Here is a 26,879-nt window from a genome sequence, read left to right as displayed (position 1 = left end):
TACAATCACAACAGGTAATTGTTACCATTTCCCTTTGAAATCTGATTAATTTTCTATTTGCAGGTTGCTAAGCCGATGAAAATTGGCTAATGTTTTCCCTTGATGCATTTAAGCAAATACAGCTATTATCTTTCACAGCAAACACAGTGATAAGTATGTGAATATCCCAATCTATGTCATGATTAGTGACCATATGAGTAAGTTAGATGGTGAGTGCATTCTGTCATGCTAGCTGAGTGAAGTGTCCATGACCCAAATCAGATGCTAGGTCTGTTTTAACACGCAGTTGTAGCTTTCTCATCACCATAGTGCTCACTAAGAACATGGATTGATTTACCATTAGAAACTTGCCTAAAATTCCGAAAAATGTCCTCACTGTTGCACTGAGAATATTTTAGAATTAAGATGGTTCTTGCTTTATAGTCATATAGCTAATGACTCAAATGTGGTGTTTGAGACACAGTTCTCTTCATTCTCTTTTTATTTTTAGATTTAAAAAATATGTAATTTCCCCACTTTCTAAATTCTGCCTGTGTGATTTCACTCATATATTTTATTCTCCCAAAAATCTTAACATTTCAAAGAACACCATTTAGCTTGCATCTGCTCTGTAATCCAAATAAACTAGAAGTAGTCATTAACATTTTTGTGTCAGTTAGTGAATTTTATCTGACACATACTTTTTTTTTCATTTCCCATGAAGCAAAAAGTCCAACTAGATTAGCAAGAAGGGCAATGATTTGTTCTTGTTCCTAAGTTCTGTTCAATAATAATTCATGTCTCAATTTAGAACTTTCAAAAAACATTGCTTTATTAACAAGAAATATACTTAATGTAAATTCATTTTGACTGATGATGTACTGTGTTGGAAGAGTTAAGGTTTCATCACAAACCAGTTCCAAAGTGCTGGCAGCCAGCAGAGGTCGGGGTGGGAGAAATTACACAGAGGAGGGGCAGCATTCATGGATGTTCTCATATATGTACTGTAATATGTGTCCCTACTCCTACTCCAGAAGTCCTAAGCAGAAATTTAATCCCCCCTTTAAAATTATTGTTTATCACTAAACGTTTCCTAAATGTGTACTTTTAAAACGGAGACCAATTTCCTAGGAAGCAAAATATTATGTAACATAGTTTTATAACTGCTTTTATGATAATTCATTTGAGTTTCTGGTTTTGATTTAAAAAAATCCCAATGGTTAATTAAAAATGATTAAAGTAGGGTCACCACATGACTCAACTGGATAATCCTTTAAGGGCACCAGTTCATGTCTTAAATGCTCTACTTCCCATTCAATTCCCCGCTATGGGCTGGGAAAGCCATGGAGGAAGCCCAAAACCTTGGGACATGACAGTCTTGTGGGAGACTGTTGAAAAGCATCTAGAAGTAAGGTGAATGTATAATGCTAAATGTAGTTTACTTGTATAAAAATAAAAATAAGGTGTGCCCTTTCTGTTAACTTCTGTAATACTAGTTGCAGTTTCAGCAGTGCTTGCCTCATTGTTACTAGCCAGAGCATGCATGCAATTAGTTGATCTGATTAGTTTTGTCTGTAAGAGTGTCTCCATTCTCTGATGAGCAATGAAGTCAGATAGAGATTATTTAGTTGAGAATGGCCATTGCGGTCAACTTTTAAATATTGCATCCAATGAAGTTCCATGATACAATGTGGTAAGGTGGCAAGTTACTGTGATTCCCTTGAAATTAGAAATTATATATTACTAAAATTAAAAAAAAAGTTCCAATTGCCTGCAAGGAAATATATATGAGATCAGTTCCTTCTGAACAATTCTAGAAGAATAAAAAATAAAGCTTAATCTCTTAAAAGCACATCATTTAATGCTACTGCTGATTTTAGTGCTGTAAATTCACAAAGTACATTTCAAATAGAAAAGATAATGATGAATTCTCATCTCACTGTTGATATCTAGCAAATAATTCAGATGTTAAAGTCAATTAACATAAAAACAATCAACAACTACTAAAATGGACTGTAAATGCCTTATCACCAAAAAAAGAGCAAAAACAATGAGTTAACATTTCTGCATACTTAAGCTAGATTTCTTGACTTCATTTATATATGATTGTGTGAAAACATAAATATCATTCTTCCTTTGTGACTTCATTGCATGCTTCCTCAGTTTCTAAAAAAGGCATATTGATTATAATTTTATTCTGAAATGTAAAGATTGTGATTATTAACATTTGTTTTCACTTGCGGGTGTGGTGTAACTGTAACACTGTGGTCTACTGGAAAATAGAAAAAAAATTAAGTTATTGTAACAATTAATAATTTTTAGTTATTTTTAAATCCTGCAGTTTCTATCTCTCCTTAGCTATATAATTGCCTTCCTTTTCTTTCATTGCTTTTGATGTCTATTTATGCATGTACATTTACTTGAAAGACATAGAGAAAGGGAGAAGCAGAACGGTAGAGAGAGAATCATCATTCATCCACTGATTCACTCTCCCACAGCTGCCAGTAGCTGGTACCGTGCAGTCAGAAGCCAGACCCCAAATTCCATCTCCGTGGATCGCAGGTTTCCAGAAACTGAGCCATCCTCTCCCGCCTGTCTGTACATTACCAGGAAGTTGGATTGAAACCAAAGACAGAAGTAAGACTACTCCTAAATTCTCTTATGTTGGATCCTGGTGTCCCAAACAGTACACCACTGCTCCTCAATGTGTTTTCCATTTGTTATCTTTAAATATATATATATATATTTTTGAAAGCTCAGACCTCAAGAGTTCTTGGTGTTTTGGACAAGAGCAGTATGTTGACTCACCCTCTCATTAACTTGAGAAATAAAACATTTATGTCCTGCTGCTGTCTCCTGAAGAACATCTCTCCCCCACAAAAGAACATGTTATCAATGAACTTAGTTGATTCCTAATGCTTTATCGTAAGTGTATATATTTTTTTAACTAAATGCTTTTAATATTGGTTGAAAGTGTTTAAATTTTTTTTATTGATTACATTGCATTATGTGACACAGTTTTATAAAACTGTTTACATTTAATGTGCATTATGAAAACATTATATTTTTAATTCAAATGTATTGATGTCTATATTTTTATTGTTTCTCAATTGTATACTATATGGCTCATCGCTGTACAGTTAATACGCATTTAATTTGTTTTACATACTTTTGTACTTTTAAAAAGAATCTTTAAATTTAAATTATTGTAATTATTGTAATTTTTCCAACACAAAAATACACAAAATGAGAAAACCAAGCTCTGGAATGTTATGTATGGCTTTAACTTTGCTAAATAATGACAAATGTTTTTCAGCACAGGTTAATTAAATTATATTTCTTTATGCATTTGACAGAAGTTATTCTTTCCTTCCAACATTTAGATTCAACATATTTTTAATTTGTATAAATTATAAAGTTTAATTGCTTGACTGCTAATGATAGAGAGCTTTTTGCTGATGTGGTAGTATCAATTCCTTCTTTTAAATCATATAATTTTCTTTGTATTTTTCACTGAGATTCTATATTAACAATATTTCTGTACTAATAGTTTATTCATTGAAATGACAAAATGTATATTAACGATATAATTTGTCTTTTCACTCTTTTTAAAAAATATATTTTTATTGCAAAATCCGATATACAGAGAGGAAGAGAGACAGAGAGGAAGATCTTCCATCTGATGATTCACTCCCCAAGTGACTGGAATGGTTGGAGCTGCTGAAGCCAGGAACCAGAAACCTCTTTTAGGTCTCCCACATGGTACAGGGTCCCAGGGCTTTGGGCTATCTTCGACTGTTTTCCCAGGCCGCAAGCTGAGAGGGATGGGAAGCAGAGCTGGTGGGATTAGAACCTGCATCCATATGGGATCCCAGAGCTTTCAAGGCTAGGACTTTAACTGCTAGGCCACCATGCCAGGCCCAGGCTGTTTTTTCCACTCTATAGGATGTGTTTCAATAAAATTGCAGTTTAAAGAGATTCTCATGCAAATTTACAGAGAGAAGAAGAGACAGAAAGATCTTCAGTCTGCTGGTTCACTCCCCAAGTGGCTGCAACAGCTGGAGGTGAGCTGATCTGAAGACAGAAACCAGTAGCAATTCTTCTGGATCTCCCACATGAATGCAGAGTCCCAAGGCTTTGGGACATCCTATACTGCTTTCCCAGATAAATTAATGATCTCATTACATCAGAAAATGAGTATACAACACGTGATTAGATATATCTAAATCTATTTACATCTAAGACTTAATCAGCATTGAATCCTGAGATCTCTTCACACGTCAAAGTGGATTCCTTTACATTTTTACTTTCTCCTCTTTCTTCTCAAATCCTATTTTTGCTAATCTCAGGTGGAGATTTTTCTTGTCCTTTAGATAGACTAACCTATCAATACTAAAAAGAAATGGTCCATTCCCTAACTAAAGGTGCTTCCCATTCTCTGGTGTCACGTCCTGACACAATGTCGTGTGTGTCTGTCGTGCTACACTCTTCCCTAAATGATTAATTGAAGGATCCCTTGGTGATTTCAACTTTCCTGCCATTACGCTATAACCTCATTAAAGAGAAGATTATTGTGTCTCATTCACATCTACATTCCTAGCCCCCCCAAATGCCTCTTACCATTCGAATAGGGCACAGTTGGTTGGCAGTGTTCTTGCTCTTATCTCTGAATTCAATTCAGAAGGAAATACATCACATTTATCAAAAAATGGCATGTAGGGATAAAACATTTCTGTGGAGATGCTATTTTTAAATACAAAAATATAAGCAGATATCTTCTGAGTCTGCTCCACTAAGGTTTTAATAATCAAAAGCTATTGATTTTAATTTTTGTGACTCAAGAAGTATATATATATGTATATATATATGAACTTATTATTAGTGTAATTAATTCTGAACTATTTGTAGCTATGCCTCAATTTGAATTCTTACATCATTTTTACTTTAAAGGAGTTTAGATCACGCTTTACTGAAGTATATATATAATAGAACTGAAATAAATATTTTGTTCTGTAAATCAAGTTGACAGTAAACAATTATGAGGTGCAATTTATATAAAAACTATCCCCTAAGCCAAAAATGTTGGCAAAAATACTTATTCTGATTTGTTTTGTTACTGCTATGGCTGTCAACACATATGTTTATATTTTAAAGAACTCTTTTTTTCTGCGTGGTATTAAAACATGGATTTTATGCTCAACTAAAAATGTTTGCATTTGTAATTTATTTGAAGTGACTTCATATGTCAAAACTAGTGCTAAGAGTCACTATTTTAACAATGATATTACTGAGAAATAGGTCCCTCCTATGCGGTAAAATACCTTGTTCCATTTACCCCTATCTTATGAGTTTTAAGCAATTCTATCAACAAAAGTTTATTATTGATAGCTAATGATTTTCTTTTAAATTCCAGAGTTTTCCAAAATATGCTGTGATGAAGATGATGATTATCATGATGATGATCATTGTACCATACAGCAAAGTTCATAAGCTAAAAAATAAGTGTCTTTTGTAAAATTCCTGCTTATTGTTTTGCACATTTCTTCATAATGCTGTTTGTTTTGCAGTCATTGAGTTGTTGAGGCTCTGTGTGGGTATTAGTCCCCCAACTTTGTTGTACTGTGCAAGGGTTTTCTTTCATTCTGTTGGTTGCTTCTAGGCTTTCTTAATTATTTCCTTGGCTATACGAAAATGAAGCTTCTTACTTTGAAGTGATTGCATTTGTTTACTTTGGCTTTATGCTTCTGTTTGTAGAAATATTGGCTAATGCAGTTGCAATAAAAATTAGCATGATGAGTGCTAAAATGACTGAAAATATGACCCAGCTATCTTGCTCATGAAAATATATCCAAAGGAAGTGAAATCCACATATGAAATGTCACTTGCAACCCTATGTAGTTATAGCAGCACACTCCATCATGATGAAGACATGGAAACACCCGAGATGCCCTTTGAAAGAACGGATTAAAAAATGTGGTACATCCACTCTATGGAATACAATTTTTGCCATTAAAACGAATGGGATTCTAGCAATTGGAGTAGAGAGCATTGTGCTCATGGAAATAAACAAAAGAAAAAATATTGCATCTTCTCTCTGACATAAGAAATCCTCCATGCAAAATGCAAGATGCAGAGATAAAGGTAAACATGTATGTACATATATTCTCATAGATGAGCTGCATAATGGAGACCAGCACAGTGGGAACAGAAGATACACTGAAGTATGCTTTTCAACTTCCAAATGAAAGGAGGACTCCCAATGAAACTGTTAAATATATCTTGACACTAGGATACTAGACTGTCTACCCTTGACTGTACCTACAATACCATGATACACTAAATAGCAGAATATTGGGCTTGTGACTGCTTTTGAAGAACTGTACTATTACAATAATGCTGGGAAAACATGTAAGGAGCAGGCAAGAGGGTGGACGAGTGATTCCTTTATGTCTATTAAAACATGTCATGAAAATAATAATAGGAGAATCAAGATGGCCGAATAGGGTAAGGACATGTTTAAACGGACAGAAAAACACTTAATCAGGATGAAGTAGAGAGGACATATTTCAGGAAATAGGAAAGGATAGACAACAGCAGAGGGATACCGAGAGACTGACAGACATAGGAAAGCAGCTGGCACAGCAGTGTGATGTTGCGGTGACTGATACTCCAGCACCACGATCTGAACTCCATCAGCAGCCAGAACTCCACCAGCAGCCAGGTGGGAAGGGATTTTCACTGGGAGCTGGGGAGGTGAACCCAGACAAAGAACTGCCCATCCTGTTGGTCCATTTGATTTGACCAGGAGCAGAGACAGAGTAGCAGATCTCAAATGGTCAGTGTAAGAACAGCGTGGATTTCAAGCCCAATTTTACCCCTAGAGGTGAATTGGGTGCCATTTTGAGTAAGGAGAAAAGGTCAAGGGAAAGGACTGAGCATGCGCTGAGCTGGGAGTAAACTCATTTCTGACTCTAAGTGGCATTCTACAGGTTCCACCTGGGGCAGATCTGGGTAGCCTTCGGATTTGACAGCCAGCAGATCAAGAACAGTAGTGGTGGTATGACAGGCACCATTTTTTCACAATGTGGCAATAGCTTTGGGACTGCAGGAACAACAGTGAACTGCATATGTGCTGACCTCACGAGAACTCACTGAAGTCAGTGGATTGCACTGATCCCACAGAAAAATAATACTGACTGTGGCATTGTAAGGGTCAAAATAGGTCCATGTGGCACCCAGACTTAACGTCCAACAGGTTCCAACAAGCTCAGTGCCACCAGTAACCTAATTATATAGGACACCTGGTGTCTCCCTAATCCTGGGACCTGCCCCACCCAGAAATGGGAGAAAGGTTGCAGAGACAATGGTGCAGCCTCAGCATGGTGTCACAGGAGGTGGAGAGTGGTGAGCCAAGAGCTGGGGCTGTGGAGACCACAGTGGAAGGTAACATAAGAACCCAGACCTGGAACTCGCTGGAGGTTGTGGCAAAAGTGGCTGTTGTGTACCAACTACAATAAGTAAAATTGCATTGTAGACCTGTGGATGCCAGACCTTTGAAACCTGCCCCAAGGAGAAGACTGCTAACCAGAAGTACAATGATCAAGAGCAAAAGAAGAGACAAAGGTACAATGAATACTACTGAAAACTCCCCTGCAAAGGAGCAAAACCCTATGCCAACCTCAGGGTTCACTGAGGAAGACATTGAGAAAATGGGGACACAGAATTCATAAGACTCGTTTTAAAGATTATGATCAAAAATGAGAAGCTCATGCAAGAGTTCAAAGAATTTAAGAAAGCAATAAAGCAAATCAAGGCTGGTATATCAGAAATTAAGAACACAGTAGAGCAAATAAAAAGTACAAAGGAGAGTCTCCAAACTAGAATGAAGCAAGCAGAAGAAAGAATCTCAGAATTGGAAGATATTTCCTGTCACCATAGAGAAGCAAACAAAAAGCTGGAAGCAGAGCTGGATAAGGCCAAAAAAAGTATTCCAGAATTGAAAGACATTATTAAAAGGCCAAATATAAGAGTTATGGCAGTTCCAGAAGGTGCAGAAAGAGAAGCTGAGTTTGCAAATATATTTAATGAAATAATCAAGGAAAATGTCCCTAATCTACAGAAAGACTTGGGAAACAAGATCCAGGAGGGGCACAGAACTCCCAACAGGTTTGATCAAAAGTGATCTTCACTAAGACACATGATCTTCAAGCTCTCTTCAATTGAACATAAGGAAAAGATCCTGAAATGTGCACGTGAAAAAAGTCAATTCACATATAAAGGAATGCCAATTAAACTCACAGGAGATCTCTCACAGGAAACTCTACAGGCAAGAAGAGAATTGAGTGACATATTCCGGATATGTTAGTAGTGATATAGAGGAACCTGGTTTGGAGGGGGGAGGTAATTGGGGAGGGGATAAGGGAATATGGAACTGTATCATAAAATGATGATGATAATAAAATGTAAAAAAAGTAAAAAAAAATAATACAAGCAAACTTAAATTTGGAAAAAAAATTGTTTAGATGTATTTCTCTAAGCCTTTGTGTAACCAGGTGTTCTGTCAATGCTGTCATTTTCATGTGCCATTTCCATATATGCCAGTCAAACCAAGTTTTTGGCTATTCATGTGAGCAAAATCATAGTGATGATGTTTCCTTTCTTTCAAGATTTTTTTTCCCAAGTTTAAATCTCCAGCAGCGTCCCAGCTGCTGATGGGTTTCAGGACAGGTCGTCTCAAGCCTGGATCCCAGACGACAGCCAACATGTGCACATGGTGAGCTGTCCTCACGCCTGCCTGGGCTGTGGGAGCTGCTCCCTTCGGGGTGAGTACACCGAGGGGGGAAGTCTCTGTGATTGGGCATGTCTGGGGCCACCTACTGCCTTCTTCGGGCGGTGAGTGGGTTTGGGGAGGGCCACGAGCTTGGGCCTGGGAGTTTAACTTGCAGCAGCCTCCCAGCTGCTGGTGGGTCTCAGGATGGGGCGTCTCAAACCTGGATCCCAGACGACAGCCACTATTTGCACATGGTGAGCTGTCCCTGGATGGCCAGTGCACCATTTGGTGCCAGGCTCCGCCTGCTGGCTGCCCCGCTGGGGAGCTCTGGGGTTTTGTTTCTTTGAGTCGTTGCTTAGTTCGCTCCAGGTTGAACCCATTGTGCTTCTAGGATGTGAAGCATTTTTAAAGATTCCCATTGGCAGTAACTCTTCCTTTGTAAAACTTGTAATAACTGAACAAAGCTGACTACCAAATACCACTCCATGCAGAAGCTATGGCTTGGACCTTGTCCTTCAGAATTATATCCAGTTAGCTGACATGATGATGGATCAGGAGAAGGGTCACATTAAGCAAGCCATTACATTAACCAGCACTCGAGAACCATATCTGGGGGTAGATTCTGTGGGGGATGTGTGGGCCAAACCCTGGGAAAATTCTAGCCCCACTGGTTAGCTCAAAAGTTGGGGTGGTGATGGACTAAGCTAGGTGTGACCAAGGAGCCTTCCATCAAACACAGGTAAAGGAACTCCCAATAGTCTGGACTGGTCAGGGCAGCAGCACCCAAATGTGCATCCTGATTAGGGTGTGGGGTGGGCCAGGCTGCAACGTTCACCAGCAGAGGAATATACGTGCCCACTGAAGGAAAGAATATAGAATTCATAAACAGACTAACAAAAACACAATCAACCTATTTTGGAAAAAAATTCAAAAGAAAATTCAGTGCTGAATGAAACAAAACAAAATCTCAACAAATATGGTAATCTTACACAAAGATAATTGTAAGTGGATCCTAGGACTAAATGTAACGCTATGCAACATTTCTAAGATAACATAAGAGGAAATCTCCATGTTCTAGAGTTGAGCGAAGATATTTTTGATATGAAGTACCCTTAAAAAATCAATAAATTGCATCTTGAAACATACAAAGTCGTCATCTCTGATGTTGTTAGCACAATAAAAAGAGAAGCCAAAGCCTTTATTTAATATGAACATCCTATGTTTAATGATGAAATTTTTTCAAGTCTATATGAAAAATATAAAAATATTTACAGTATTACAAAAGAGTCTACTTGCACAATAATGCAAAAAATCTGAAAAAAGTCTTCAAAAAACCTATATAAATTTAAAAAAACATGAAAGGGTGGTCAGATCTTGTAATGCGAATCACAACAATAACGAAATCCCCATGGACACGTGCTTCAGTAGGGAAACCTAACACAACACGCAGCAGCCTGGCCATCAGCTTCTGAAGTTTGATAAACTGGAATCCTTAGATATTATCCTAAAATTACCATCGTAATACAGTCAGGTAGCTTTAAAAAAAAATGAAGCATACATTTACCATAAAACATAGTAAGTCTCCTCCCAGATAAGTACTCTGGCAACTCCAGAGCTTGTGTTCTCCATTAACATACCTAAAATTTGTTTTTGCATGCAAGTGATTAAAAAAAAAAAAACAGGGGCAGGGGAGCTAAGGAAAGCCTAGCTGTCCTTCAGCAGGTGAATGGTCAATAACCAAGATTCACTCACATAGTAAAGTGTTGCTTGGGTTTGGATATACTTTCAAAATATTTTACTGTGAAAAGAACAACACCAAACTGCATTTTAAAATTATATGACTTTCTGAAAGGAACATACGCTAGGGACACAAACCACATGAGTGACTGTCAGGAAAGGGGAGTTAACAGAAGGGCTGACTGCAAAGAAGAAAGACATGGACCATTTTGAAATAATGACTGATGCTTTACAGTACTATCATGGGAGATACACGGCAATGCGTTTCATACACACAGCACTGCACAAGGCAAAGAGCAATTTTTGTAGTGTGCAAATTGTAAATAAAATCAAGCAGATGGACAGAAGGAAAGGCGAGAGCCAGTATGAAATGCTGACTCTGACTGCCACACTGACTCCATTAATGCATGACCTGCAAGGGAAAATATATAACAAATAACTGCCATAAGTAACTAATATAATGATATGTTAATCAGATACTGTAAATGGAAGGACAAATATAATTGTATCAAACTAATACAGATTACTAACTGCAGTTAGCAATTATGAACCATAGTTCATGCTTATTTTGTGTTTGTGGAAATAACTAAATATATACACAGCACCAGCTATCTTTTTTTTTTAAAGAATTATTTTTATTATTTTTTTATTGGAAAGGCAGATATACAGAGAGGAGAGACAGAGAGGAAGATCTTCCATCCAATGATTCACTCCCCAAGTGAACGCAATGGGCCGATACTATGCCAATCCGAAGCCAGGAGCCTCTTCCGGGTCTCCCACTTGGGTGCAGGGTCCCAAAGCAGGCAGGGAGCTGGAAGGGGAAACTGGGCTGCAGGGATTAGAACCGGTGCCCATATGGGATCCCGGGCGTGCAAGGCGAGGACCTTAACCACTGCGCCACCGCACCAGGCCCGCCAGCTATATTTATTTCTGCAAGCATAAGATGTTTCAGATAAGAAAGCACATACCAAACCTGCCCTACAAATGATATTTCAAGATGTTCTCTTGACAAAGAGGAATAGCACCTACCAAAACCAAAGGCAAACAGGAAGAACATCCCAGTGAAATGACAACAGAAGACTAAACCAATGAACAACCCATTGCTAAAATGACAGGACCAAAGTACCACCCATACATATTAATGCTGAATGTAAATGGCTTAAGCTCAATCAAATGTCATAGATTAGTAGACTGGATTAAAAACAAATCCCATCTATTTGTTGTCTAGAAGAGACACATCTCACCAACAAAGATCAGCAGAAACTATATCACATGGTTTGGATGTTTTCTGTTAGTTTTGCCTCTTCAAAACACTTCTTCTGATTAAATCATTCAATGACTCAGATCATGCAGTGGCATCATTTTCTTCAAGAAGGTTCTTGATTTTCATTTCTTCAGCTACATGTTAGTCATTTAGTAGCATGCTATTTAACTTCATGGTTTTGTTAATTGCTTTTTTCTTCCTGATGTTGATTTTGTTTTGTGGCTCTTCATTTAAGGGGATGTATAGTATCTGTGTAATGGAGACTGTCATATCTAGTAACATGTCATTTAACGTCATGGCATTGTAAATTTTGATTTTTCTTTCTGTTGTTGATGTTGTATCATGACTTTTTATTTGAGAGGATGTACAGTAGCGGTGAAATGAAGACTAACATCCAGATGTGAGGATGCAGTGTAGTATGTATTTCTGCTTCCAGACAAAGATGGACTTACAATGAAAGTGTTTACTATATCTTGACAATAGGATTCTGGGCTCTCTGCCATTGTCTGTGCCAGCAATGATGGACATATGACTGTCTATGAAGAACTATATTTTAGTAATGATATAGAGGAACTATGTGGGGGAGGTAATTGGGGAGGGGATAAGGGAAATGCCAGGAGCTTATGGAACTTTATCATAAAATGATAATAATAATAATAATAGTAATAAATGTAAAATGTGGAAAAAGAAAGCACATATGATGTATGTGGCACTGAATTGAGCATGAAGCTTTCAGTAATAACAGCTTTTTCTTAATATGCCCTCAGAAGAATTGATATACAAAGAAACACAGAACTGTGTATATAATTGGCTGAAAACACCTACGTTTTTCTATTCCTATATTCTGTGCAACTCTGGAAGTAAATTCCTCATGCACAACTAAATCACCTAGAATCCAGATTTTGTCTTCTAAGAATAATTCTTTATTTAAAGCAGGAAGAGCTTTTTGGACAAATTTCAGGCTGTAAGAAAGAAGCAGAGGACATTCTAGGAATTGTTTCAACAATTAAGCATGATAGAGGTTTGGATAAGAGTAAAAAATAAGGGCCCGGCACAGTGGCCTAGCTCTAAACACTTGAATGCGCAGGGATTCCATAAGGGCACCAGTTCTAATCCCGGCAGCCTGGTTTCCCATCCAGCACCCTGCCTGTGGCTTGGGAAAGCAGTCGAGGATGGTCCAAAGCCTTGGGACCCTGCACCCATGTGGGAGACCTGGAGGACGTTTTTGATTCTTGGCTCCTGGCTTCAGATCAGCGCAGCACCGGCTGTTGCAGTCACTTGGGGAGTGAATCATTGGACGGAAGATGTTTCACTCTGTCTCACTTCCTTTCTCTATATATCTCACTTTTCAATAAAAATAAATAAAAATCTTTAAAAAAAGAATACGTAATAAAAGTAATAACAGGGAGTCCAGGTAATTCTGAGCACTGGCATGGCACAGGTGTCTGGGCTGCCCAGCCACATGGCTGGGCTGGGGATATGTGTGCCAGCTCAGACTTCCTGCTCGGGAGTCCTAGCTCCCCATGCAACACTGTTAGGCAGAGGGAAGGTTCTGGGCACGTGGGCAGACAGTGTGCTAACTGGTGCCAGGCTCTATCCACTGCCTGCCCGATGGCCAGCTCCGAGGTCTTGGGTATGGAATTACTGCCTAGGGACATCCATGAATAAGGCCACAGTATGTGTAGGTGAAGAAAGAATCTTGAGGGACACCCAGCAACAGGATCAATTTGCTTGCAGCTATAAAATGGCTCGGAGACCTGGTGTTTTGGAGGGGAGAGGCCTGAAGATATTTTTGGATTAGATGGATGCACCAGCATACACAGAAGTCCCAGTTTGTGCTTGTTAGCATGGAACATGGCAGACCACCACATGCCAGCGCACATGCAAGCTATCACTGGGGACCCGTCTGGCAGGTAGATCCCAATACCTGACAGTGTCAGATCGGGGGATGGGTCACATTAGACTGGGTCATGACACCAATAAGCACATAAGAGAAACAGGTCCGGGTTGATTCTGTGGGAGATATGTGGGCCTAGCCCTAAGGAACTACAAGTTCCTGCTGGTTAGCCTGGGAGTTGGGATGGTGATGGGCCAAACTCGGCATCACTATGGAAGTCACCAATGCTCATGGTTATTGGGGCTGGGAACAAGCAGGGAAAGCCCAGGCAGCAGCACCCACATGAGCACTCTAAAACAGGGTTTGGGGTGGGTCAGGGTGTACTAGCTCATACAAAGACTGGGATGGATGGGGTAAGCCATGTTGGACCAAGTACCCTCTGGCATGCATGAGATCTGGGTCTGGGAGTGGCCTGAGCAGAAGAACTTAGGAAACTGCCCTAGTGGGACATAGTCACCTCTGAGCACATGGTCCAGAACTGGGTGTTGAGCAGGCTTAGCAAGTATGTGAGTTGATTTTGGAACAGGATGGACCAGATAGGTTAAAGCAAACCATACCCACTTGCAAGTGCAGAAAACAGGATGGAGTTCAGGTCAGGCCAGGCTAAGCTACCATACCTACTTGTTTGTGTGTCAGGGATGAAAGCAGACTGAACACAGCTAGGTTGCAGCACCTACCAGCAAGAATTGGACTGGGGACTGATTGAATCAGGCTAGGCTGCAGCATCCAAAGCCAAAGGCCAAGACACGGGAGGAGGTATGCCAAGCTGGGTCAGAGCAACCACTGGCACACGTGAGATCAGTGTCTTGGATGAGGCCTGATCGGGGAGCTAAAGAGACATCTTTACTGAGTTGTGGGTCCTACTGGTGAGTTGGGGGCCAGACTGGGGGATGTGGTCTGGTCTGCATATGGATGCAGTCTTTCTCAGCTCAGGTATGGATTGAGTCTGGAACATAGAAGGCTGGGCTAGATTCCAGCACCCAGTAGAGATTGTGAGAACTAGTATGGGTGTAGGGCTGGGCTAGGTCTCTGTCCCTGCTGAGCCATGTGTGAGCTGTGCCTGAGTATGGACCAGGCTAGGCTGGGTTGTAGCACCCAACGATAGGAACTGAAATGGGTAAGGGCCGGTCAGGAAAGGCCACTGTTCCTGCTATACAGGAGGTGATTTAAGTAAGGCTGGACCATGGACCCAGCAATGTGTGCCAGATCTGTATTGGGAGAGGTTCTGAGGATGAAGCTTGGCAACTCTTCTGTCAGGACACAGTCCCTGCAGGTAAGCACAAGAACCAAGAAAGGGAGCATTTCAGACCAGGCCAGGCTATGGTTCCCATTGGCTTATTTTGGCGCAGATCTAGGGCTCACCAGACTGAACCAGTTCATATCACCCACTGGCAAATCTGAGAGCCAGAATTGTGTATGGGTCATGCTGGGTCAGGTCTCAATATTAGTCAGTTTAAACTGGGCTGGCCTAGGCTGTAGTCCCTACCAGTGTGAGCTGGAACTGGGGGCAGGCTAGACCTGGCCAGACTAAAGCACTCAATGGCAAATGCCAAGTATAGGTGGGCCATACATACCAGGCTGGATCATAGCACCTAATCAGCACACATGAGACCCGAGGGAGAGTAGGCAAACCCAGCAGAGGGGGCTGCAGGGAGATCCCCTGCTGCATCACTATTCTCACTAGTGAGTGGGAGAGCTAGGATTGGACACAGACCAAGTTAGGCAGGGGTACCACACAAGGTGTCCTGCATATTAGCTGGATCAAGGACAAATCAGCCTGGGTGGACTATACCTACTGGTACATGCATAAGCAAGGAGTGAGGATTGGCTGGGTTTTGCCAAAGCATCAGCTATCAGATGTTGGCATGGCAGGGGTGAGGAGGGAGGTGCGGAGAACTCTGTCGAGATAAACTGCAGTACCACCTGGAGAGTACAATATCTGTGGGAGTGGAGCCAATTGGGAAACAGTGGGACCCTCCCTCTTGGGTTGCCACTCTGCTGAGAATGGGAACCAGGACTGGGGCAGGCATGGCTAGACAGAGAGTGGCATACAGCAGCACATATGTGGGCTGGATAGTGGGGCTGGTTGGGCTGAACTAGGCTTCAATGCCTATTGACGTATATGGAGCTGAATGGGACATAGGACAGACCGATTTGCTGTCATACTGGTAAGCATGGGAACAAGGGCAGGAGACAGGCCTGGAAGGGATTATTATGGGTTGTTTTGACTAGGCTACAACTCCCACACTGGTCTGTGTGGGGGTCAAGTGGGCAGAATCTGTTCTGGGTTGCAACACCCATTAGTTTTTGTACAGAGCAGGGCTGGAGAAAACTGACCCACCACCAATTGCAACCAACAGTGTGCACATAAGCCAGTTTGGGTGACAGACTATGCAGAACCCTGTATTGGCAGGCACACATGAAAATCAGGTCTGGGATCACCTCAAATGAAGTATCTTTGTGAATCCCCCCAAATGAACTGCTGGATTCAGAACTCCAACCATGGAGGAAATTGCAGGTTCCATGGTCTGATTATGGAACACATGTGTCAGAGCTGGGCCTCCTCAGTGGCTTCGACAGAGCAGTGAACAGCATATCTACACACAAATGGAGGATTTGGCATTGCACTGGAGCCGGCAGAGGACACCTGGTACCATAATATAGGATGGAGAACAGAAAAAATCAATTACTCCAGCCAAGAGTTGGCAGTGAATACCTAGACAAACAGAGACTCTAAGGTGGACAATGTCAGCTGATGGATTCTGGAGGGATCTCATTGTGATTGGAGGGGCAAGACTGGCAGCAATACAGAACTACTGAACTATCAAAACCATTTGAGCAGGACCCTCAGAGCATGCCCCACATCGGGCACCCTGGGATGATTGGGAGGCTGGATATGGCTTCTACCCTTATTTCTCCACTGCCCCTAGACACAGGAAGTAAAAAGAGAATGTCAAAACAATGGTCACACCCAATTTCCTCTAACCCTTAACTCTTCGCACCCTAATCAAATAGGTAAAAAGTATCAAAATTAAATTTATATAATAAAAATTAAAAATAATAGCAACAAAGTAGAAAGAGAAGAGGAGCCAGGAGAGAAAAGGCTCTCCCTATTTGGAAATGGAAAATGATCTTTGGTCACAACTCAAAGAATACAATTGTACTTGTGTCCACACTGATATAAATAAATAAGTAAGGATGAGGAGAAGGCATAGATGTTTCTTACACAGTATATTTAGACAGTACAAGAGAGTAGAAAGTCCTTCAGGAAAATGTCAAAATAATCATGCTACATGTGCGATGTTCTGAAGAAAACGAAACAAAAATTGCAAGACATTGTAGAAGAAATAAAATCCTTGTATTTTACTAATCACATATTTTCTCCTCCAGGTCATTTATTACTCACTGCAGTGTTTTTAACCTGTTTATAACTGTTCAACATCTGGTGATTCCAGAGCCGAGCTGAATTTCAGAATTTTTGAGCAGTAAGTACTTGCTTTTAATAGTGCATTGAGGTTTTTCAAAAAACAACTCACTAGTTGGGAGGGGAATCTAACAGATGTCACCTTAACCAAGCAATAAATCATTAAATCACTAGTGATAAGACAAAGTGCTACCATGTGCTTTATGAAGCTAAGCAAGGAATTGGATATGCCATGTCTGCAGTGTGCTTCCCACAGGTTTTGTACCCCAAATCTAATTTGAGAATGGCTTGGCAAAAACAGCCAACAGAAAGTATGTGTTTCTATACAATGTTAAAACACTCAGATCATGAAAAAGAAAAAAGACGGAGAAAATGTCACAGGTTAGAGAATACTAGAAACACAAAATGTCTCTGTGTAATGTAATTTCTTAGATTAAATCCTGACACAGAAAAGTAGAAAACACATCTAAAAACAGAAAATTTGAATATTTGCATTTTAGTGAATGAGACTGGGCAATCTTCATTTCATTAATTTTTTTAATTGTTTTGCTGTAATAACATAAGATTTCAATATTAGAGAAAAATAATATGGGATTAGGTAAAAGATATAAGCCTGCTATGTTTATTTTCTTTTATATGCTTAAATTTGTTTCAATTTAAAAAGCTAAGGAAAACAGATTTTGTATTTGGAACAGTGTTTCCAGAAACATACTATATGAGAATGCTACGAATAATATTACAAATGCAATGCCTTCAATCCACGTATTTCACATACAGTCAGATATTTAACAAGAAAATATATTTTAGAAGTATATGCAAAATGATATTGAGTAGACAGTACAATCCATCATTCCATAAAGTTTAATGCGTAAAGTTATTTTCAGGTCTAGGAAAATTATAATAAGTGAATTATTGAATATATATGTAATAAGAAAAAATGAAATTCATAAATTGATAACTATTTAGTTTTTGAAATACATCTTGCTACATTATCTTAAAAATACAAGCACATTTATTTATTGTACTTTGGAGATCAATGCATGAGGCTTCTCTCTCCACACACAGTGGTCCATGTGAGTCCTGGAATAACAGGCAAATGAATGCACTGCATCTTCACACATTCAGTTCCCTGGGGTGCGGAGAAGGAGGTGTATCTGTCTGGTGTAAACATAGACAGTAGTGAGGCTGTTAGTGGAAGCATGTGCAGTTTTTGCTCTCTTACCATGTAGAGAGTATGAAAGGTAAGAAAAATATATTTCTCTTAATTTTGTGTGTCAGTTTCTGTAAAACAAATGACTTATTACTTTTGAAATATTTTTTGTCAAGAAACATAGGCATATATATATATCATATATATATCTTATATATATTCTTAAATTTAGTAAATTGCTTAAATTCTGATGGTCACAGCACTTATTACATTTCTGTCTACGCAATGTAGATTTTTGTGGGAATAGAGGATATTTTTCTTAATTACAGTAAAATTAAAAATGATATTTGTTTGATAATGGTTCCATTTAATAAAATATGTTGTGTGGTTCTTTTTTACGAACTTAAGAAAAGAAAGATGTTGTTAATGCATTTGTTGTATGTCAAGTTGACGACACAATGGATTGTGGATCACAGATGATGGATTGAAATCCACTTTGGGAAAAAAAATAGGTTAAAGGCATGTCTCTTGTATAACTTAATGTTTCATAAATTTCAATGTGGATGCAAATTACCTTACGTTCTTACTTATTTAATCATTTTTAAACATTTAACAGTCTTCAAAGTATATAAAACTGTACTACTTAATATATTTCTACAACATTCTAAGAAATTCAGAATGCAATAATTTAGAATACAAATTTCCATAATCATTTAAAGAACATTTGTCGTTGAGCATCTGTACCTTTGCATAGTTCTTAAAGACAACACCATCCTCTAACCTCTTATCTTTGAATTTGGTATAAGTTTGGCAGAGAACAGTGAGGCTAAGGAGAGATTTTCCACTCAAACAATCTTCAACATACATCCTCTCTTCCTCAGCCTATTGTTCCTTCTTGCCCTATCTTCAATACTTTAACAGAAGTTTCACATTCTGCAAGAAGAGTTGCAGCGTTATCATCATCACTCTCCCCATATCAAAATCTGTTAGAAGCTGATCTGTATCCTGATCGGCAGCAGGCGTCTGGTGTGTGGCTTTCTACATATTTAACAGGAAACTTACAGTCTGGGTTGAGCAATCCCTGTTTTTTTTCTTCTAGCAGCCTCTCTCTCTCTCTCTCTCTCTCTCTCTCTCACACACACACACACACACACACACACCTGAAGTCCACTTATGAACCTTTTCAGAAACATCCCGAGACATTTGTCTATAGTTTACTTTGTATCAGAAGGTAGATCTTGATTTGAATGCTGCCTTGAGAACTGCTTCAAATAGTTTTCTTTTTCCACTTCCAACACTTGCAGGTTCAGATACTGCTTTGACAGCGGTGGTCATCTGTGATGCTTGGCAGAGATCCTGCAGACTTGGAACATCATAGAGACGCCATTCTGCCTCTTGGCTCCCAGCATTTTATTCAGTAAATCTGAGCATCTTGAAATTTGTCATCTCTGACAAAATGATACCAGTGAGAGTGGTATGCTAGTTCAGCTTGTGTATAAGAGATATAAAATATAAAGGTTTGTAAATAACATCGGATCAGCTTCCAGATTCCTGATAGATATACGATATTTTCATACAGTGTCAAGGAGCAAAAACACATAAAACACAGACAGCTATAGACTGCGCTCAGTGAGGGCAATTTTCTTCATTCTGGTGCTCATGTCAATGACTAGTACGTAAAAGACACTTAATAATTGTAGTTGCTCAACTGGCTAATTGCAATATTTTCTTTTGTAGAATATGAAAAATCTTTTCCCACCTAATAGTTTTCTATATTTTTGTTTTATAATTAGGAAAGTTGAATAAAGACTTCAAATATTAAGACTTAATGGAAAGTTGGAAGAAAAAGGCAAACTTTATTATATAAAAATTCCTTAGCAGAGACAATGTTTCTTGAGTTGTAACTTTTTGAGATCCTCCTTTTTATTTATTTTTGTCTACTTGAAAAGCAGAGTGACAGAAAGAGAGGGAAGCAAAGATCTCTATCTCTTGGTTTACTCCCCAAGTTTCCATAAAAACCAGGACAGCGACAGGGAGAAGCCAGCGACCCAGAACCCCATCACAGTCTCTTATGGACCAAACACATCAGGCGTTACCTGCTGTCCCTCAGAATGCATTGGTGGTAAGTCAGATTGGAAACAGAGCATCTGGGACTTGAACCTGCATTCTGATATGGGACTCAGATGTGCTAGGTGGTGAGTTAGGACTTGTGTCATAAACACTTCCTTCAAACTTTTATAAAATACCAATAAGAAGAACTAAATTCACCCAGAGAAAGAAGTTGATACTTGAGTGCAAGGGAATTTGCATACTCTGGTATAACAAAAATAGGTAACATATATTTATATATATATATTTTAAATTTTCTGTATTTAAGTAAAATGTGGGTTATACTGTTTATAGGTAATTGAATTTTTCATTTCTTATGTCCCATAAAATGCACAAGAATTGGCATCTATATCATTAAGACATTAAGTATCAAATGATTTATTTAAAGATATAAGTAACATACACGGACTGTAAGAGCAAGAGAAATTTTGATTATTCTCAATCATTGTAATTGCAGAAAACACTGCAAGATAGCACAGTGTGTTATAGCACAGGCAACCAGGAGGAGCAATGGAACGAGCAAAGAATTTGGAAAATGAACAACACACTTTCTCAGTCCTAGCGTTTTTGCTAATGGATTGTATGACCTTGAACAACCCACAGTTGGTCTGGATATTAAACAAAATAAGGTTTCTAAGGTCTGCAGTGCTAAACAAACATCAGGCTCTATAGGCCTTTATAAAAAGAATGAGAAAGAATGCCTCTTAAATCTTTTAAGTTTTATGACATTCATGTCACACTATGAATATTTATTGAAAACCATAATGAGTCCAAAATATATTATGCTAAAATCTTTGTGTTTAGGTTTAACAGGCCCTGAAATTCACCCTAGAAAGAATAAAGCTAGAAAAAAAGTATAAAGAAAAGTCACTAATGAATGTGAAACTACATGGAGGGCACTTGAAGGAGTGTAGGTTTCCCTTATGTGTGTGGTTTTATTAAGGTATAAATCTTCTGTTATTTTGCCAGCTAGAGGACAGATGGCTGCCTTAAAATGGAATCTGGATGCAGCATCCACAAACTGAATGTCATTATACACAGCAGCAGCTGTGTTTAGCAGATTCTTCATTTGAATTCCAGTCCAGGAGAAAGACAAAAAATCATAGCCTGTCTTTTAGTACCAGACGCAGCATCCAAATATTAAAACACAAGAATTTTTCCAAGGATTAAATGATAGTTAAGCAGTAATCTTAGGTCGATGAAATGACTAATGCTGAACCGATGAAAAGTCCTTTGTTAAATTTTACCTTAAATGAATCATTCAAGGTCAAGAGGACACATAAAAGGGTCAGCAAGTCGAACAGGCTGAAGGAAGCGCTAGTCCAAAGCTGGGGGAGGAGGAAAGGCCGATGCGCTTGCTGTCTGTGAAATCCTCACGTCTTTTTCAGCACGTTTTATAAAAAGGTAAAATGCTCCGTGATAATCAACATGGACTCTCATGGCAAAAGAATACCTGGCATATGACTTTATCCACAAAAATATGTATTTTCACAGCTCTGGAAGCTATGAGTCCTAGAATTAAAATATATCAAATCCCTGGTACGGGACCTATTCTTGTCTTGAAGACAACAGCCGTCTCCTTGGTTCCTCACTTGATGGCAGTGGGAAGCAGGTGGTAGTTTGTGTGATAGAAAGAAGAAGACAGTGGGGAAGAAAGAGAGAACCAACACTGCCTTCTCTATTCATGTGGACACTAATTTTATGAGATCTGGATTCATCTCATTGGCTCCCTGACCTTAATTAACTCCTGATGAAGCAGTTTTCAAATGCAGTCATTTTGGGGGATACAATCTCAATAAATGATTCTTGAAAACACAATTCCAACATTTCTACCTACTAACTTAATATTAGTATGAATAGCAGTGGAATTTTATGCCTGTGTACTATTCCTTCTGGAATCACTTTAAGCAATTTACATTCAGTCTAATTTAATGCTAGTCGCCACTCACTAAACAAGGAAGCCTTAGGCCAGTTTCTTTACCTCATGAAGCTTGATTTTGTTTTTTGTTTTTTTTTTCCAAAGTGAAGATAGTATCATCAATGATCACATAGTTACCTATTAACCTTTTGCAAGAATCCCATAAAGGAGTATTTTTCTTTAAATAGCAGTGTTTCTGAAGTGCTAATCTTCCAAGATGCTTACCAATATTTTATTCTTTTCACACGTAACAATTATTTCTGAAAAGGACAATTTGAAAGTTGCAGGAGGTACAGAAGCAGTGAGAATGACTGCATCCCATGTTTTAGAACCTCGGTTCACTTTCAGGCTTCCATGCCTAGCTGCTCCCTCTGTATTCCTGCTATGGAAACAGTAATGTCTCGGGACAGCAGGCTCACATGTAGGGGACCTAGATTGCTTTTCCAGCTCCTTGCTTTGGTCCCAGCTGCATTCCATAAATTGTCTCCATTTCCGAAGTGAATGATTCCCGTCCCACGTCCCATTCTGTTACTCCCTCTCTTCTGTTCTCCCTCCCTTCCACTCTTTCTCCTGCACTCTCTTCTTCTCTGTTTCTCGTCTCTATCTAAAATAAGTAAATAACACCAATTAAAAATAATAGCCGAAGTTTCAGTAATAATTGACAAAAACCTTTATTTGAGGAAATAATTTAAGTAAAGTATTAAAGAAAAAAACTTTTGTATTTGACATAGGTAAAATAAATCATGAATGGTGGAAATTGACAGATACTATAGATGTAAAAGACATGATAATGATAGCAACAACATAGTTTATTACTATTATTATTATTATTATTTTGTTGGATAATCAGATATGCATAGAGGAGAGACAGAGAGGAAGATCTTCTGTCCAATGACTCACTCCCCAGTCGACCGCAACAGCTGGAACTGCACAGTTACAAAGCCAGGAGCAAGGAGCCTCTTCCTTGTCTCCCACACAGGTGCAGGGTCCCACAGATTTGGGCCTTCCTCAACTAATTTTCAGGTCACAAGCAGGGAGCTGGAAGAGAAGTGGGGCTCCTGGGATTAGAACCAGTGCCCTATGGGATCCTGGTGCTTGCAAGGCTAGGGCTTGAGCCGCTAGTCTACTACGCCAGGTCCAACTTGCAGTTTATAAATTAAACTTGATTAGCAAGTTCGACTCAGGGTTCCAGAATTGTGGCACAGAAATTAAGCCACCATTGTCAAATTTCTGGCTGTTGTGCTTCTGATCCAGCTGGCTGCTAATGTGCCTGAGAAAGTGGTAAAATGGTACAAATCGCCACACCCCTGTATTCCACTTTGCCTAGACAAATGAAGCTCCTGACTCCTGAATTCAGCCTTGTCTATTCCCAGCGGTTGTAACTTTGGAAGCGAACTGTAGATGGGAGATTTCTCTTTCTCTCTCCCCACCCCGCCAACTGTGTGAGAGTGTGTGTGTGTGTGTGCATGTGTGTGTGTAATTACGTAATTTTGCCTTTCAAGTAAATGCATAAATCACTCTCTAAAATAGTTCTTCTTCTAAATGGATAAGACAGAGATTATTAAGAAGAGCCTTTCGAGGAGAAATCTGCCGAGGTAGAATCAAGATCCAGAGAGATGGCTTCCATATTGTTAGGATGGGTCATTGGCAGGGTAAGACTAAATGCTGCAGCACACCACAGAGCTGAATAAATCTGGTTACCAGGGCAGGTACACAGTGCAGTTATTGCCGTTGTACCTAGAAGTAATTCATTCCTCAAATTCTGATATGCTGATTAAGCATACCCAACAGTTATTCAAGAACAAAATGGATTGATTCATTGCAGTTAAAAAAAATAATAAAACTGTGAAGCAGAGCTAAAGTGTTACATCAGCAGAGCAAGGAATCTTTTCATCTTTATGGCTTTGTTTCTTGCTTAGTATGAGCAGATGCCATGGTCTCTGTTCTGGGCTCCTTGGCATCCTCTTTAATCTGTTCAAAGCAACATGGACCTGATATATATTCTCACGGATGAATGAGGCTTACTTTCTTCTGGTTGGTCAATGTAAGCTTTCTGACACATAGTACTCTACATTGTTTATTAAAAATAAGTTTTATCTAAAATTACAGAGAAATCATATTTTTCCCATCAAAATTGATGTATTTCTTATCATTTTGTGGGTTCCCCAAGTTTCTCAACCTCATGCTTGCAGAGAAGCTCTGGGCTTGTTTCTCACTGTAATCCTCATTGCTTATATATGGACTGTGTGAACTTAGAAGTCAATTTGTCAATTTGTCTAAGGGAATCTGAATGTATGCTAAAAACATCTGTTGCCAAAGTCACTAAGCATTTCATCTTAAGACCAATTTGAAGCTATTTTAAAATATTAAGTACTAAATTATGACAATTATTTATACTATTATTAAATAAAACTTGTAAATGTATTAAAGTAACTGGACAAAGCAAGTATGCCAAATGATTCAGGTTGTCCTTCAAAACTGTTTGTGTGTATTACCTTACATATTTTTCTATTTACTCAGAAAAGTGAGAATAGTGAAAAGTTCCAGATATTGTTTTAACCCCCGGTGTTACATTAATAACGGTGTTGTCTTTGTCTTAGTGAAGATCTGATTATACTAGGAACTCGACAACAGACATGACGTTTAAATTCTAGTTGCTAAAACTTAGCAACACAGTCACCTACCAGACAAGTGGATTGTACCGGACTATTCTTAGGTTAGGAGAAATAATGTAACATGAGCAAATAGAAGGGCTGAAAAGAAGTTAGGAGTGACTAATGTAGCGTTTTGTGGAAAAATATGTGAAAATACAAAACTATCATCGTTAGTCCAGAACTCTCCATCTATACCTATATGGTATAAACCATCATATATCACATGAGTATGTAACAATTTTTGATATATATATATATATATATATATTATTAATTACATTGCATTATGTGACACAGTTTCATAGGCTCTGGGAATCCCCCCACCCCTTCCCGTACCCTTCCCCCTATGGTGGATTCCTCCACCTTGTTGCATTGCCACAGTTCAAATTCAGCTGAGGTTCTTTCATTGCAAGCATTTACCAAGCATAAAGTCCAGCATCTTGTTGTCCAGATAAGTTCAATGGTTTCTTGGGGAGACCATCTCTGGTCTGAAGGCAAAGCTGGCAGAATATCATCCCGACTAATTTAAAGCCACAATATAACATCAACAACAATTTACAACATTATGGAATTAATTTACATGATATTGAGTAACCAATATGTTAAAAAAATGCAGGTTCTTAATCACATCCTGTGACTACTTCATTGACATTTCAATTTTAGTTTATACACAGAACCGGCTGCTATACACCTTAAAATGGCTAGAGGGTACTATTCAGCTGTCTCGTATCTGTTTTCATTTTAATATTTAGCAGTTTATAGTGTTGAAGCATAATTTTGCTGAACTTGGCAGAATTTAGGATAGTCTAAACTGGGTTATAACTCTAACAAGGCATATGTTAACAATTGAGGTGCAGCTCAGTTTTAGGATGGGTGTGCAGAGAAGTCTTCATACAATTAGAGTTGTGTGTATAGTATCTCTTTGCAGAAAAAATTGTATTTACTTTTGAACTTGAATATATTTTAAAAATAATTTTCATACTGCTGTTTTTCTAGTCTTATAACTTGTGACTAGGAAATTTTACTTACATGAAATGCAGAAATGTAGACATAAAGGAACATAGCAAGAGACACAGAGCTGCTCCCCTGTCCTGGTGCCATCCTCAATTGACTGCAACAGCTGGAGCTGGGCCAGGTCCACATGGGGAGTCAAAGCAGGAACTTAACGTGCTTTTTCCACAAAAGCAGCCAGAATCCAAAAATTTGAGTCACCATCCACTGGTCTGAATGGATAAAGGAATCATGGCCACCTTTGTAACCTCTAGGTCAAGTCCCAGATCTGCTAACATTAACCTATGCATTGGTCTCTACACAATGAGATGTGAAAATGACAAATCTATGCTATAGAATGCAGTGCTTCTCTTTTAAAAGCTTCCATACCTGAAGTGATTATAGTGGAAAATGAAATGTGGTCATTCAGTAAATATGGGGGAAAATAGAAAAAAAAAAACCACATTTGAATTACAATTACCTTGTTAAAATTATATTACCCATATTTTTTTTCCACTTTTTAAAAATAACATACTACTTAGCCAAAATAATCAAGACAAATTTTGGAGTCATAAAGCACACTCAATCAAAATGCATATTTAACAACTCAAGTTTATATGAAAATATGTTTTTTTTAATTCCGTTGTGTTCGTTTTCTTGTCACATAAATGTTAGCATAACTACACAGAATGAAGTTTAATTTATTAATTTGGAGACAAATTGGTTTAGTTTGTAGTCATTAAGTGGTATTTAAATAGTCCCTTTATGTAGGTGACACCCGCGTTGAATATTCACAGTGTGTTGTCTGTTATGTATTTCTTAACATTTTATTTGCTTTGAAATGCTTTGTTAAGAATCTCTACAAAGATTCTTTTATTTTGTATTGGTACTCGGTGACAGTGCTGTGGAGAGGAGAAAAAGCAGTATAAAATGTAATATACAAAGCTAGTTTTCATTACGAAGCACAAGATAACCTAGACACTTGCA

Source organism: Ochotona curzoniae, unplaced genomic scaffold, assembly GCF_017591425.1.
Source record: "Ochotona curzoniae isolate NIBS_2020 unplaced genomic scaffold, NIBS_Ocur_1.0 scaffold_3890, whole genome shotgun sequence".
NCBI lineage: Eukaryota > Metazoa > Chordata > Mammalia > Lagomorpha > Ochotonidae > Ochotona > Ochotona curzoniae.
This window is presented reverse-complemented; position numbering follows the sequence as displayed.